The sequence below is a fragment of the Dipodomys merriami genome, unplaced genomic scaffold (assembly GCF_024711535.1).
Source record: "Dipodomys merriami isolate MVZ:Mamm:240054 unplaced genomic scaffold, mDipMer1.0.p SCAF_1690, whole genome shotgun sequence".
Lineage (NCBI taxonomy): Eukaryota > Metazoa > Chordata > Mammalia > Rodentia > Heteromyidae > Dipodomys > Dipodomys merriami.
In genome coordinates, this window is record NW_027203038.1 from 75,001 (window position 1) to 90,000 (window position 15,000).

A 15,000-nucleotide genomic window follows, 5' to 3' on the forward strand; every position below is an offset into this window, starting at 1 on the left:
CGACCCGTCGGCGACAAGTCACACCGGCCAACGGCGGCGGCCGGAGGCGGCGGCAGGGACCCCGGGAGGCGGGCGACACCAAACCCAACGCACGCGAGCACGCTCACGCGCGGACACCGCCGGCACAGAGCGGACGGGGCCAGGCACGGGAACCGGGGTCGCGACGGGCACGCGGCGGCGACACGCCGGGAGAGCACAACGCCCCGGATCCGGGACCGGGGCGGGGGACGAAGCCACACGGCTCGAGACGGAGGAGACGATGCGGGCAAGCCTCTGGCACGGCGAGCAGGAGGGAGGCGCGGGAACCCGGGACGACATCGCGCAGGCACGCGAGGCGGCGCCCAGCGGGAGGAGACACGTCACGCCGGCTTCGGGCCCCCGGACGGCCAACTCCCGAGCGAGGGACGCACGCGGGAATCTCACCGCCACCGCCCCCGTGGCGTACCGGCGGTCCCGCTGGCAGGAGCCCTCGCGTCGTGAGCAAAACCGATCCGGGAAGACCCTTCAAAAGCCACCGCCGCCGCGACGACGTGCCTCCCCCACACCGGGAGAGCAGCCTCACGAGCCGAGCGCCGTCCCCCCCACCAAGAGAACACACCACACACGCCCAACTCGACCGTCCGCCGGTGGCCGGCCACCAAGGCCAAACCGGTGAGGATCGCGGAAGGCTGATGCGGGTGAGGAGGGCATGCCGGAAGCCCAATAAGAGCAGCGGGGAGGGTCATCGGGTCGGGTCACCGGGGTGAGAGGCGAGCGAGCGAGCGAGCGGCCACCCCCCCCCACGGGCGGGTGGCGCAGCCGCAAACCAGCGGGGAGGTGAGACCTTTCCGGGCACAGCCGGCACGCCAGGGAAACGAACGCGGGATCTCACCACCCCCAACTCCTGGGCGGTCCCGCGCAACGCCTGGGACACCGAGCCGGCCGACCAGCGGACCGGAAACCCCCACCGCGGCAGCGGCGGGCCCCCCCAAAAGAGGCCCGAGAGGGAAAAGGCAGCTCGCACACGCCTCAAAGACCCCGCGAGCGCCCGCGGAGCCACCCGCGCCAGCAGGGCCCCACCGCACCCATCCACACCGCCGGGCACGGCACCCATCATCGACCGCCTCTTTTTTCGGCCGCGTGAGCAAGGGCCCACACACACCGGGATCCTCGGCTCCGGAGGGCCAGAACCCCCCCGAGCGGCACACCACCACGGGCACGGCGGCCCCGGAACACCGCGGGGCCCGGCGCCCGGCACGGCGCCGTCGTCGCCAACGGGCGGCGGCCCACACAGACGCTCGGGAACAGCGTCGCCAGGGGCCGGAGGGGGAGGGGGACGGGACCCCCCAAAAACCCCACGGCACCCCAAGCACGAGGCCGGGAAGCCACACACCACACGCCCTCGCATCGCGACCCAGCACAGGCTCCAGGCTCCGCCACTCGACACACCGCGCGCGAGGCAGGGGCGGGGACGGATCGGGAACGTCCTCCACTCACCACACCAGACGACGGCCCGGGAGAGGCCCCGCGGGACCCTCCCCCAGCTCGGAGGGGGGAGGCGCGGGCACGCAGTTACCAACGCGGGCAGCCACTAACGCTCAAAAGCGGGACAGGGAGCGGCAGGGCCGCGGGAGCCCATCGGGGGCGGGCCCCCGCCAACCCGGCAGCGAACGCCGCCTCCCGAACGAGGATCGCTAGAGAACCTCTCCTCACTCTGAGGGTGGCCCGCACCCAACCCCGACGGGAACCCCGCCGGGACCAGCACACATCAAAGGCGTCCATCTTTCCCACCACGGGTGGCAGGGAGGGGTGGGGCGGGGGGGGTCTGCGGCAGCAGCAACACCAACCCTGGTCGGTCGGCCTTGCCGTGCGGGGCCAGAGCAAGGTCGCGCACACGGGCGGGAAAGCCCGCACAGGCCCGGCTCGCCTCCCACTGCAACATCTCAGGTCCCCCGGTGCAACAAGAGCCAGGTGACACGGCAGGGAAGACAAGCCAGGACCAGGGCCGGCAGCTCATGCGGGGAAGCCACCCGCCCGGTGCAAGAAGGGAAGAGCGCTCCTCCTCTGGGGAACCGCCTCGACCCCCCCCCCAGCAGAGACGTCAATCTCTGCGATAACTTTTTTTTCTCACTCGCACAAGCCCCACAAACCCAAGGACGGCCGGGACACACCACGGGCAGCAGGCTGGCACAAGGCAACGGACAACGCCGGGATCGGGAACGACACCACCACTCAGCCTCAGGCACCTGAGAGAACCGACCGGGAGCGTTCCGGGAGCACCGCAAGAGGGCAGAGCGCGAGGCGCGGCTTTTCACACCACACAGCACGGGCAAGCACGGAGCACCGACCCTCCCTCTCCACGGAGAGAGCCGACCCCCGTGCCGATAACGAGTCACGGGAAGAGAGGAGCAAGATCAGGGGCGCCCCCCCTCCTCCAGCGTGTACAAGTCCCCGACCTCACGGCGAGGGCAGGGAGAGCGCAGCCGGACCCGGTTGCCGCACCCCTGCCTCCCCGCACACCACCGGCGCCGGCACGGTGGGACGGTGAGGGCAGGGGCCCACGGGCAGAACGAGAAGAGCGGTCCCATTCGCCATGAATGTCCGTCCCTCGCCTGGCGCAGCTTAGGCCCGGGCCCGAAGGAGATCGCAACGTCACCACATCAATCACACCGAGGGGGCGGAGAAGACAGCCACACGGCACTCGGGAGGCGGTGGGGCCCAGGAAGCTCGGCTCCCGAGAGGGCCAACAGCCTGGGATAAAAGCGTAGCCAGGACAGACAACCTTTCGTGAGTAACGAGCGAGGTAAAAGGAAAAAAAAAAAAAAAAAAAGAAAAGAAAAAAAAACTTAAAAAAATAAAAAAATAAAAAAATACCACGGGCTTCAGCGTCCCTGGCGCTCGGGATTACCAGGACACCTCCGCCGGGCACAGAGCCGAAAGAAGCTAGAGAGGAAAAAAAGAAAAAGAAAAAGAACCACGGACAGCGCTCGGGAGTAGCGCAGGTCAGCGGCCGACCAGGCCCGCCATCGGGAAGCGGCAGGTCGGGGGAGTTGGAGCTAGGGGCGATAGAAAAAAAAAAAAAAAAAAAAAAAAAAAAGCCACGGAGGTCGGACGAGCACGACGGCAGGACGGGGATGCCGCACACGCACAGGCAAGGCAAGGCAGGACTCGCCCCCCGCCTTTTCCTCCTCAAGCCGGCCACGGCGAGGGAAGCACACCGCGCGGGCCTACCTATGCACCCCAGGCAACCAACCACTCTCCTCCTCGGCGTGCCGAGGCAAGGGCCAGAATCCGGCACCGGGAGCGGGGGAGAGATCAAGGACGACGGGACTCACTCAGCCACCAACCAACCACCACCACCACCACCACCACCACCACACCCACGAGCCACCACAGGGGCAAGGCCTGCTCAGGGCAGCGGGAGCCCGGGGTGCGGGGGGAAGGGCAGGGGGACCCGGACCGGGAAGAGACGGGAAAGGCCCGGCACACAGCATCCGAGAGAGCCCCAAAAGACCCGCTGACAGCCACCGGGACACAGCATGCCAGCACCCTCCTGCAGGTACAAAATCCTCACGTCACCACGCCAAAACCAGCTGGTCACGCAGGGGCGACAACTCGCTGGCGACAGGGACCTCTCGGAAACCACATCGGGGACACCTGTCCCCAACACGTCCCCAACAGAGCCAGACACGGAACTCTCAGGGACAGCTGGTCGACCACATAAGGCGAAGACAGACGAAGAGAGAGGGCGGGAGCGGGGTCAGGGGACGCACCCGCCCCACTACCCCGGGTGCGCACGGGCTCACGGCACGAGCGGCACGGGGAGCCTTCCCCCGGCAGACGCGAGGCACCCACTCCGAGAGGCACCCAGCCACCACACCCACACCGCGCGGGGTCGGTGGTGAGCGCCCTGCCGCCAGCACGCACACACGCGGGACTCCCGGGCTCGGGTCCCCGACTCCCGAGGTGCTCCCTCCGCCTCGACTTTTCCCCTACGCAGGGCCCACCGGGCAAGTCCCCGCCATCGCGCACACCGCAGACGGTAGGTAGGTAGGTCCCGGCCCCGAGGCTCGCCTCGGCCGTGCCCACGGCTCCTCGCGCCGGAGAAGTCTGTCCTCCGGCCTCCGGGGCCGTGGAGAAGGCCGTGGAGGAAGGCCACACGGGGCCGGCGACCCAGGCCCTCGCGCCCGGCACGCGCCAAGCGCTCACTCGGAGGTGACTCCGACGACCATCCTATGTCGGGGAGGGGCGGGGTGTAGGTCCCGGCCCCGAGGCTCGCCTCGGCCGTGCCCACGGCTCCTCCCGCCGCAGAGGTCTGGCCTCTGGCCTCCGGGGCCCGTGGAGGAGGCCGTGGAGGGAGGCCACACGGGGCCGGCGACCCAGGCCCTCGCGCCCGGCACGCGCCAAGCGCTCACTCGGAGGTGACTCCGACGACCCTCCTATGTCGGGGAGGGGGGGGGTGTAGGTCCCGGCCCAGAGGCTCGCCTCGGCCGTGCCCACGGCTCCTCCCGCCGCAGAGGTCTGTCCTCCGGCCTCCGGGGCCGTGGAGGGAGACCACACGGGGCCGGCGACCCAGGCCCTCGCGCCCGGCACGCGCCAAGCGCTCACTCGGAGGTGACTCCGGGGAGGGGGGGTGGTCCGAGTCCGGGCCGGGACCGGCCCCACCACCTAGCGGCTCACCCGGGGACCCTTTCCCCCGACTCCCGAGACGTCCCTCGTACTCTCCTTCTTTCGCCCTCAAAGACCAGAGTCCAGGGAGGGGAGGAGGACAAGGCGTCGGGCCCAGACAGAACTACGGGAGGGGAGGAGGACAAGGCGTCGGGCCCAGACAGAACTACTGGTCGACCCGACCAAGCCGCCACCCCCGGCACAGACCGGGCACGGAAGAGAGAGCGGCGACTCACGGCCCCACCCCGCGCTCGCCTGCGGGCGCAAAGTCCGACAGAACAGCCGCCCCGGCGCCACAGCGACACCACGGCGACAGTCGCGCCCGGCACCCGGTAGAGGCCGGGCCTCCGCCCGGCTCGCTGCCGCCAGACCTCCTCCTTCACTCGCTCGCTCGGCTGAGAACGAGGGGACTGTCATATCAAGGCGGACGCCAGGGGGAGCACGACAACCGCCTTCCAACGACCGACTCCACCGAGCCGCCGTACCCCGGATCGGCGCGCGCCGGGCGGCTCTGAGCTCCGGAGACACAGAACACGGAAACGAATCGCCTCACTCCCCACCGCCACGCACCGAGAGGCACAACCTAGGTCAGGACCTGCAGCCGGGTCCTCTCTGCGACCTCACGAACGACACCAGAGCCACCAGAGACCTAGACCGAGATCGAGCCGCCGCCGCCGCCGCCGCCAGCGACCAAAGTGAAACCAGGAACCAGGACGGGAGTCGCCCGAACGGAGCGGCCCGAACCCGAGAACCGGGAAGTCGGGATCGGTCCCAAGCAGGAAGGGGCGGCAAAGACGGCAGGCCTGCACCACGAGAGAAAACGAACCGGCCACCCGCACGACCTCCGCCGCCCGTGGCAAGACCCCCACCCCCACCCAACATGGCCAGAAAAGGGCAAGTGAGCGCTCGTCCCACCGTCTGCCCGCCCGTCTTTTTTTTTTTTTTTTTGGGGGGGGGGGTGTTTGTACGTTTTGTTTTCTTTTTCCCCCAGATGGAAACCAGAAAGAAACAACAACAACAACAACAACAACAACAAAAAACTCCCAAAGATGGGTCGGCTCCAGCAAGAGACGAGCCCTCGGGAGGCACCCCGCTCACTTGTGAAAGTCCGCCGCCCGCCCGCCCCACAACACGCTCCCTCCCCGCGCCCCCACCCGCCCCCCCCCCTTCACAGGCAGGGAAAGGGCAGGGGGAAGGCCAGAGAGAGGTTTCTTCTAACACAGAGAGGGTAGGTACACGTCACGCACACAGGTCTGGAAAACCACGGTGACAGCGCCATGGGAAGCGTGAGTCCACTCACCCATCACTAAATGACAGGAAAGCCAAACGAGAGCCGCTGGCTGGGCAGAAAAGGCCTTTGACAAAATTCAACATTCATTCATGCTAAAAGCTCTGGAGAAAATAGGAATAGAAGGAACATTTCTAAAAACAATAAAAGCCATTTATGACAGACCAATAGCCAATATTATACTTAATGGGGAAAAGCTACAACCAATTCTCCTAAAATCAGGAACAAGGCAAGGATGCCCACTGTCTCCACTCCTCTTCAATATAGTCCTAGAACCCTTAGCCAGGGCAATAAGGCAAGAAAAAGACATTAAAGGGATCCGCATAGGGAAAGAAAAAGTTAAACTATCCCTTTTTGCAGACGACATGATACTATACCTCCACGATCCCTAAAAGTCCATCCCGAATCTCTTAGAAATCATAACTCTCTTCGTCAAAATAGCAGGATACAAAATAAACCCACAAAAATCAGTTGCCTTCCTATACACTGATAATGTACAGGAAGAGAGGGAAATAAAGGGAGCAACCCCATTCACAATAACCTCCCGAAAAATAAAATATTTAGGAATTAACCTAACCAAAGATGTAAAAGAACTATTTAATGAGAACTATAAAAAGTTAAAGAAAGAAATTGCAGAAGACACTAGGAAATGGAAAGACCTCCCATGCTCCTGGATAGGCCGACTTAATATAGTAAAGATGGTAATACTTCCAAAACTAATATACAAATTCAACGCAATTCCTATTAAAATCCCAATGACGTACATCACTGAAATACAGAAAACAGTCCAAAAATTCATATGGAACAACAAAAGACCTAGAATAGCCAAAACAATTCTAGGGGATAAAGACAATATGGGAGGGCTATCCATGCCGAACTTCAAACTCTACTACAGAGCTATAATAACAAAGACAGCATGGTACTGGCACAAAAACAGACCCGAAGACCAATGGAACAGAATAGAAGATCCAGAAATAAATCCACAGGCCTACAGCCAGCTGATATTCGACAAAGGAGCCAAAGACATACAATGGAAGAAACACAGCCTCTTCAACCGCTGGTACTGGGAAAACTGGGCAGCCACATGCAGAAAACTAAAAGTGGACCCCAGCCTATCACCATGCACCAACATCAACTCAAAATGGATTAAAGACCTTAACATTAAACCTGAATCTCTGAAACTACTGCAGGACAGAGTAGGAGAGACACTTGAACTAATAGGCACAGGAAGGAACTTCCTGAACAGAGTCCCAGGGTCACAACAAATTGGAGAGAGACTCGACAAATGGGACTACCTTAAAATAAAAAAAAAAAAAACAAAAACAAAAACAAAAAAACAGCTAGACTTTTCTAATAGGCTCTGCCACTCTCTCTGGAGCAGGATTCGGGGCATGAGGCGATGAATCTGAACCCGACACACAGGTGTTGGAGGGTAGAGGCATCTTCACTCACATGCCTGTGGTGGAGGACCTGGACCCGAGTGTGGCGGTGCACAGTGGGTGTGGGTGTGTGTGTCTGTGACTCTGTGTGTGTGTGTCTGTGACTCTGTGTGTGTGTGTGTGTGTGTGTGTGTGTGTGTGTGTGTGTGTGCGCGCGGGGCTGGGGGGAGGGCAGGTAGGGAACCCTAGGAGGAAAGACAGGGAGAGACAGACGAGGGGCCCCGGCCCAAACAGAGTGGGGGGGTCAGAGGGGCGATCCTATCTCCCGGGGGGGGGGTGAAGCATGGTTAGAACCCACAGGCCCGGCGGGCGTACTTCTCTTTGGAGTTCGCACTGGGAACATATGCGGGCAGAAGCGCCCCAGCACACACATCGCATCGCAGACGGGTAGAGAGGCAGAGCCAGGGGGTCAGGCATGGTAAACACTCTATTCCGTCAACACACACACACACACACACACACACACACACACACACACACACACACACACACACACACACACACACACCCCTTAGGGTGTGTGTACAATATCCACAAGGTAAAAGTTTATTCATCCATTCCCCAAAGAAGAAGAAGAAGATTATGTCAGTTACAGGGAAGTAGATGGATGGACTGATGGACTAGGAGCGGGGGGGGGGGGGGGGGGCAGAGGGGGGGGGTGCCGGCGGCGGCGGAGAAGAACCTAGAACAGGTGATGCCAGGGGAAGACAGACCGGCGGAGAGACAGACAGACCGACCAACCAACGGCACCTGTTTTCTCTCCTACGTGGACGCTAGACCTAAACTATAACTGGACATGGTAAGCTACACAGCACTCCGGGCAAACAGAGTGTGTGTGTGTCCCCGTGTGTGTGACACACATACTGTCCTTTTGTCAGAAGGTGTAACTTCTCTGAGCATTTAAGATATTGCAGAGAAGACACAAGACGTAATATCCGTAAGTGGCACGACTGTGAACGTATTATAACAACCGGACGTGTGAGGACCAAAGCTGGAATTAGGAGGACAGAAATGTACCTGTCCTCACGCTTTGGGTCATGATCACAAGTACATTTGGTTTAGGATCTTTCAAAACACATCGATGTATCCTTCTGGACACGATGGTCTAGGACCACACTAGTCAATAGCCACTTCAAAGCCAGATCCGCGGTTGGATACGTTTCAATTGGCTTATATTGCATCCTCCAATATTTTTCTCTTCTTTTTATTCTACCTTCTCACTAAAGATCCAGTGGTATAAAGCTACTTTTATTCTCTTAATATTCCATAACTGAAGTGATCTGCTTTGTTTTGCAGCTTTCTCAGCTTAATTCACTGAGGCCTATTTAGTCACACATGATGAGAGGTCCAGAAACATCTTTGGGGCCACGGATGGCTTTTGTAAAGTCCATTTGGGGAAATAGCAAATATAATCTACCATGTCCTAAAATGTAACAGATTATCTCTATGGGGCCGATAGAAATATCCAGATGTGCCCTGTCAACAGCCAGTTATTTTAATTTACTTAAGGGAAATCAAGTGAATAAAAGTCTATATAGTTCAAGAAATTGTATTCTGATACCTATATAAAAAGTTTACCTGAGTGGGTGAGGACATTTGCATGAAATTTCACCTAGGGCAGCACTTGATATTTATAACTCTCCCTAAACTATTGCATTGCCTGTTTTCCATTTTCTTGGCACTCCTTTAGAAATGTTCCCGTCTCAATCTTTCACCCACTGCAGCCGTGGGACCCTTTTTCATAATACGGACGTAAAGACATTTGTGGTACCGTATATAAATTACAACCGTAGGGGCTGGGAAGGTGGCTCAGTGGTAGAGTGCTTGCCTTGCATGCCTGAGGCCCTGGGTTCGATTCCTCAGCACCACATTAAGCAAAAAGAAAAAAGCCGGAAGTGGCGCTGTGGCTCAAGTGGTAGAGCGCTAGCCTTGAGCTGAAGAGCTGAGGGACAGCGCCCAGGCCCAGAGTTCAGGCCCCACGACCGGATCCAAAAAAAAAAAAAAAAAAAAAAAAAAAAAATTACAACCGTAAATAAACTGGTACAGTTTGCTCGTAAGACATAATATCCAAACGAATTCCGTGTCCAGAAAATAACGAAAAAAAACACCCCCTGCGGGCCCCCCTCTCCCTCCGCTCGGCCCTCCCTTCAAGAACATTTCCTTGTTTGCTGTTGTTTCGTTTTGTTTCGTTGTAAATAAATAAAGCCGCAGAAGAGAGCCGGCGATACCTCATCGCTACTCTCGCGAGAGTCTCTCGGACTCTCGCGAGAGTCGCCAGCCCCCGCCATCAGCACCGAATCATTCCCTGTCACTCCACACGGTGTCCAGTAGGTGGCACCCCAAAACAAGGAAAAAGAACGTCAGGCCCAAGATCGATCAAGACACTTAGGAAGGTCTTGTGAGGAAGGAACACCTCCCCCTACACACACACACACACACACACACACACACACACACACACACACACACACACACACACACACACACACACACACACACACACACACACACACACACACACACACACACACACACACACACACACACACACACACCCCAGCACATCCCCGCCCACACAGGTCATGAATGGCAAACCCCTATGGCACAGAGAGACAGACAGACAAAACACATGGGGTGTGGAGAGAGACCGGAAATCAAAAACAAAAACAAAAACAAAAAACATTTTCCTGGCTTGACCTATGAATGGGCCTGGGCTGGCATTCTGTCCTCTGGGCCCTACAGTCAATCCATGGCGGTCGCTCCTCTCTCCTCATCACTGTAATCCTATCTGATATTTGCCAGAGCCGAACGTGCAGTGGGGACACTTTGGTTCATCGATCTAAACTAGGGCCCGGGGCGGAGGGGGTGGTGGTGGTGGAGGGGAAGCCTAGGAAGTCTGTTGCTATAGTTGGTGGCGGCGGCGGTGGTGGTGGCGGCAGTGCAAAGTGTGTGTGGGGGGAGGGGGGGACGTAGATCACATGCTGCCATGCGTGCCTGTGCCTGTGTGGTAGGAAACAGCAGCAAAGATCAAGGGGTGCAGGGTGTGTGTGTGCACGCCCCAGTCAGTCCTGGGGCTTGAACTCAGAGCCTGAGTGCTGTCCCTTGGCTCTTGTGCTCAAGACTGGCACTCTGGGGCTGGGAAGGTGGCTCAGTGGTAGAGCGCTTGCCTTGCATGCATGAGGCCCTGGATTCGATTCCTCAGCACCACATAAGCAGAAAAAAAGCCGGAAGTGGCATTGTGGCTCAAGTGGTAGAGTGCTAGCCTTAACCTGAAGAGATGAGGGACAGCGCCCAGGCCCAGAGTTCAGGCCCCACGACCGGACCCCCCCCCCCCCGCCCCCGCGCCAAAAAAAAAAAAAAAAAAAAAAAAGAGACTGGCAGTCTGCCATTTGAGCCAAAAACTCCACTTCTGGCCTTTGGGTTGCTTAATTGAAGACATGAGGCTCACCAAAGTGCAATGCCTATATACCTCTGATCATATAACAAGAAGTCTTCCCCTTTCTTTGTGTTTGTTATCATCGATGTTATTTTGTTTTCTCTTCTCCCCCCCCCCCATTGTTTCTTCCTTCATCTATTTCCGGGAGGGGCAAGAAATGGAGGGACCCAGGATGAAGAAGTGCAACAGTGGCACTCACTAGACACTATGTTGACACACAACCTGTGGGTGGGGAACAAACAGAACTTGAGGGAGGGAAAACCTGTGAGAGAGCCAGGGAAGGGGTGACATTGTCCAAAAAAAAAAAAGTACTCTTTTTTAGGGGGTGGGGGGAGATGGGAGGGCAGGAATGGAAACAAAGGAGGAGGCAACAATGCTTGATAAGAAATGTACTCATTTCCTTGCTCGTGTCATTGTAACCACTCTGTAAGTATTTTCACAATTAACACAACTCATTAGCCGGGCGCCGGTGGCTCGCGCCTGTAATCCTAGCTACTCAGAAGGCTGAGAGCTGAGGATCACGGTTCAAAGCCAGCCCGGGCAGGATAGCGCCCAAGCCCAGAGTTCAAGCCCAACGACAAAAAAAAAAAAAAAAAAAAAACTTATTAATTAAAAAAAAAATGTACTCTTCCTACCTCACTTATGTAATGTAATCTTTCCTATCCTTTTTTTTTTTTTTTTTTTTTTTTTTTTTTGTCAGTGGTGGGTCTTAAACTCTGGGCCTGGGCACTGTCCCTAAACTCTTCAGCTCAAAGCGAGTGCTCTACCGCTTGAGCCACAACGCCACTTCCGATTTTCTAGTGCCTCATTGGAGATAAGAGTCTGGTGACTTTCCTGCCCTGCCTGGCTTTGAACCGTGATCCTCAGCTCTCAGCCTCCTGAGCAGCTAGGATTACAGACGCGAGCCACCGGTGTGGGCTGGCATACTGTAACCGTTCTGTATGTCACCATTTCCCTAACAATTTGTAAAAAATCAAAGGAGAGAGGGAGGGGGAGATAACAACCCCTCACGCCTGAGAAGTGAAACCCAACGGGCTTCTAACCGATCTGAGATTCTTTGAAGGTTTTTGCGATGTTAATCACAATCACAAACACAGACGGACAGTTTCTCCAGTCACTCCTTAAGAGGAACGGGGAACAGGGACAGGGAGAAGAGAGGCAGATCCTGGCCTGACCTAGGCGGGAAGATGGAGGGGAGACAAGACTCCTGAACTCCTTTTTCCCCTCACTCTCCTCCGTCCAGAGGGTGGGAGCTTAGGGGTCGGCCACGGGGACATCCCACGGTCACAGTCATGCCTCCCGGAGGGGCAGAGGGCAGAGCACAGGCAAGCATGCCAGCTTCCCCGCCCGCCCCTCCCATTCTGTCCCTGGCGGGCTTGGGCGGGAGGCATACTAGTGGCAGCGGGCGGGTGGAAGTAGTCTGACAACTCCAGCTTGCAGGAAGTCAGTGGCTGCTGGTGGTAGGCAGGGAGGGTCCCAGCAGAAAAAGACCAGAGAGAGCGCGCGCGCGCAGACTTTTCCTGCCCAAGGGCAAAAGAGGCCACTTTTGTAAAGACGGGGAGGGGGAGGGGAGGCTGATTCACTCACCCCCACCCCACCCCGCGCGCTAATGAAGTTACAGGAGCTGAGGGCTGGCCGCCCCACCCCCCACCCCGCCGGGGTGTTTCGCAGAGGACGCAGGGCGGGTCGGGGGTGGGGGTGGGGTGGGCTGGTTTAAGCCTGGAGCCCCAGTCAACTCAGGAACTCCAGGCAACGTTCCTTTGTCTTGTAAATGTCGTCATGGCAACGACTTAAGCGCCCTGGCGGAGGGGGGAGGGTGGGGGGGGGAGGAGAAAGAAGAAGAAACAAACACGCCCACCCCAGCAGGCCTGCCTGAGTTGAGGCCTTGAATTTCAACCTCAGTAGGGCCACTAAACTAATAAAAATCGTTGTAAGAAACTGTTGACGGAGGACCCTCGGGATAGGATGATTAGGCTGTGTACCCGTGAGGCGAGGTGGCCGTGTGTTCCAGCTTCGTGCCAAGAGGTTGCCTTATCTCGGCCTATCTTCCTTCCCAGAATTGAACACAGAGGCAAGCAGGATAATTTCCAGGGGGAAATGAGGCCTGGGAAAGCACCACCAGGAATTCAGAGACAAGACAGCCGGACAGCTTCCTAATGAATGGCTCCACACATCCTATTTTCTTCACTTTTCAGTCCCTCATAAACGAACAGTTATTAGGAAAGAAAACTAATAGGTGGGGGTGGGTGGTGGAAGGGAAAAGAGCAGCTCCCTTCCTCTGAGCTTTTGCACAAACAATGAGTATACTGCGGGAACGGAGCCAAGAGTTTCCTCAAAGAAAGGAGGAAACTTACACCGGGGAGGGAAGTAAATTTTAAAAAGAAACAGAGCATGGGTCAAAGCACCCCCCCTCCCCCCCATGCATGCATGGGAAACCAACAGAATCATCTCTTAAACCCTACTACAGGCTCAAGGTAGAGAGTTTACTTTGTTTCTTTTCCTTCTGTGTGTTTTCAAGGTTTCACTTTCATTTCTGGGCACATAACCATTGGGCCTTGCCTCGGTGGGTGTTTCTCCCCCTAAAAGTATCTATCCTGTCTTTTGGGTCTTACTGTGTGTGAGTGTGTGAGTGTGTGAGTGAGCGAGTGAGTGAGTGAGTGAGTGAGTGAGTGAGTGAGTGAGTGAGGCAGCCAGGCAGCCAGGCAGCCAGGCAGCCAGGCAGCCAGGCAGCCAGCCAAGCAGCCAGCCAAGCAGCCAGCCAGGCAGTCAGTCCAGAGATCTAATGTCTCCCCTATTTTAAACGTACCTTTTGCATATGTGAGAGAAAACACACGAAACTGGTTTTCTATAGGAACATATATGTGAATACATTCACCATGGAGTGAAAAGATAGAGTCGCTTCCAAATGATATGTACAGCAGAACACCAACACATCGAGATGACTTCTGCAAGAAGCCAAGGCCCACTTTTGAAATCCCATAATGAGGAAGCCTCAGTCAGTGGCCTGGTTTGAGTCCAGGCCTCCACTTAAAAACGACCTTTACTTTGTGTTTTTATTTTTCCCTGTTTTCTTTTCCTTTCTATGACCTCTCCCCCCAACGCCCCAACCCCTTCCCTCCATAGGTCTCTCTTTCTCCTTTTCTTTCTCTGTAGTTTGAGCCCGAGAGTTACTTAATTCTCAAACTTCTGGGTTTTCCTTAGATCTGGTAACCTGTTGGACATAAAAATTTGGGAAAGCCTCAAAACAGTCACCCCCACCCCACGAAAAATAATCATGCTTGTCGCCAAAAGCTGTTAAATGAGAAAACAGTGGTCAAGTGAAGCAAATGAAGGCTGTAATAGCAACCATGTTTCTAGACTACTGTACCAAGTTTTTTTTTAAATATATATTTTTTAAATATATTTTTATTGTGAAAATACTGTACAGAGGGGTTACAATTACATGGGTAAGATAATGAGCACATTTCTTATAAGCATTGTAGCCTCCTGCTTTTTTTCCCCTTCCCATCCCTTCGTATCCTCCCCCCCCCCCGCCGTCCCCCCACCAAAGTTGTAAAGTTCGTTTTTCGACATAACGACTTGTATATCTCATTGTTTCAATGGGTCCTCCTGTAACCCTGTTTTAACAATTTGTTTTTTCCCTTCCCCTCCACATATATCAACACCAGGATTTTTTTTTTTATTAAGCAAAACAACTCAGTTATTCAGCTGTGAGTATGTCCATACAAACAAGATGCAGGAGCCTTCCATGCTGGACTGGCCAAAAAAGGGGGGAGAGCTAGGAAGGTGGCTTAGTGGTAGAGTGCTCGCTCCCCTTGCAAGCATGAGGCCCTGGGTTCGATTCCTCAGCACTATATAAACAGAAAAGGGGAGCAGTGGCACCCTGTGGCTCAAGTGGCAGAACAGTAGTGAGCCTTCAGATGAAGAGCAGAGAGACAGCACCCAGACCCAGAGTCCAAGCCTCACACCCGACGACAAAAAAACTGAAAATAATAAATATATATATGTTTGTATCACACTACATATAAGCATAGATAGATATATATGTATGTATGTGTATAAATATATGTGTATATGTATGTATATGCATGTGTGTGTCTGTGTGTGTGTGTCTGGAGAGAGAGAGAGAGAGAGAGAGAGAGAGAGAGAGAGAGAGAGAGAGAGAGAGAAAGCCAGAAGTGGTGATGTGG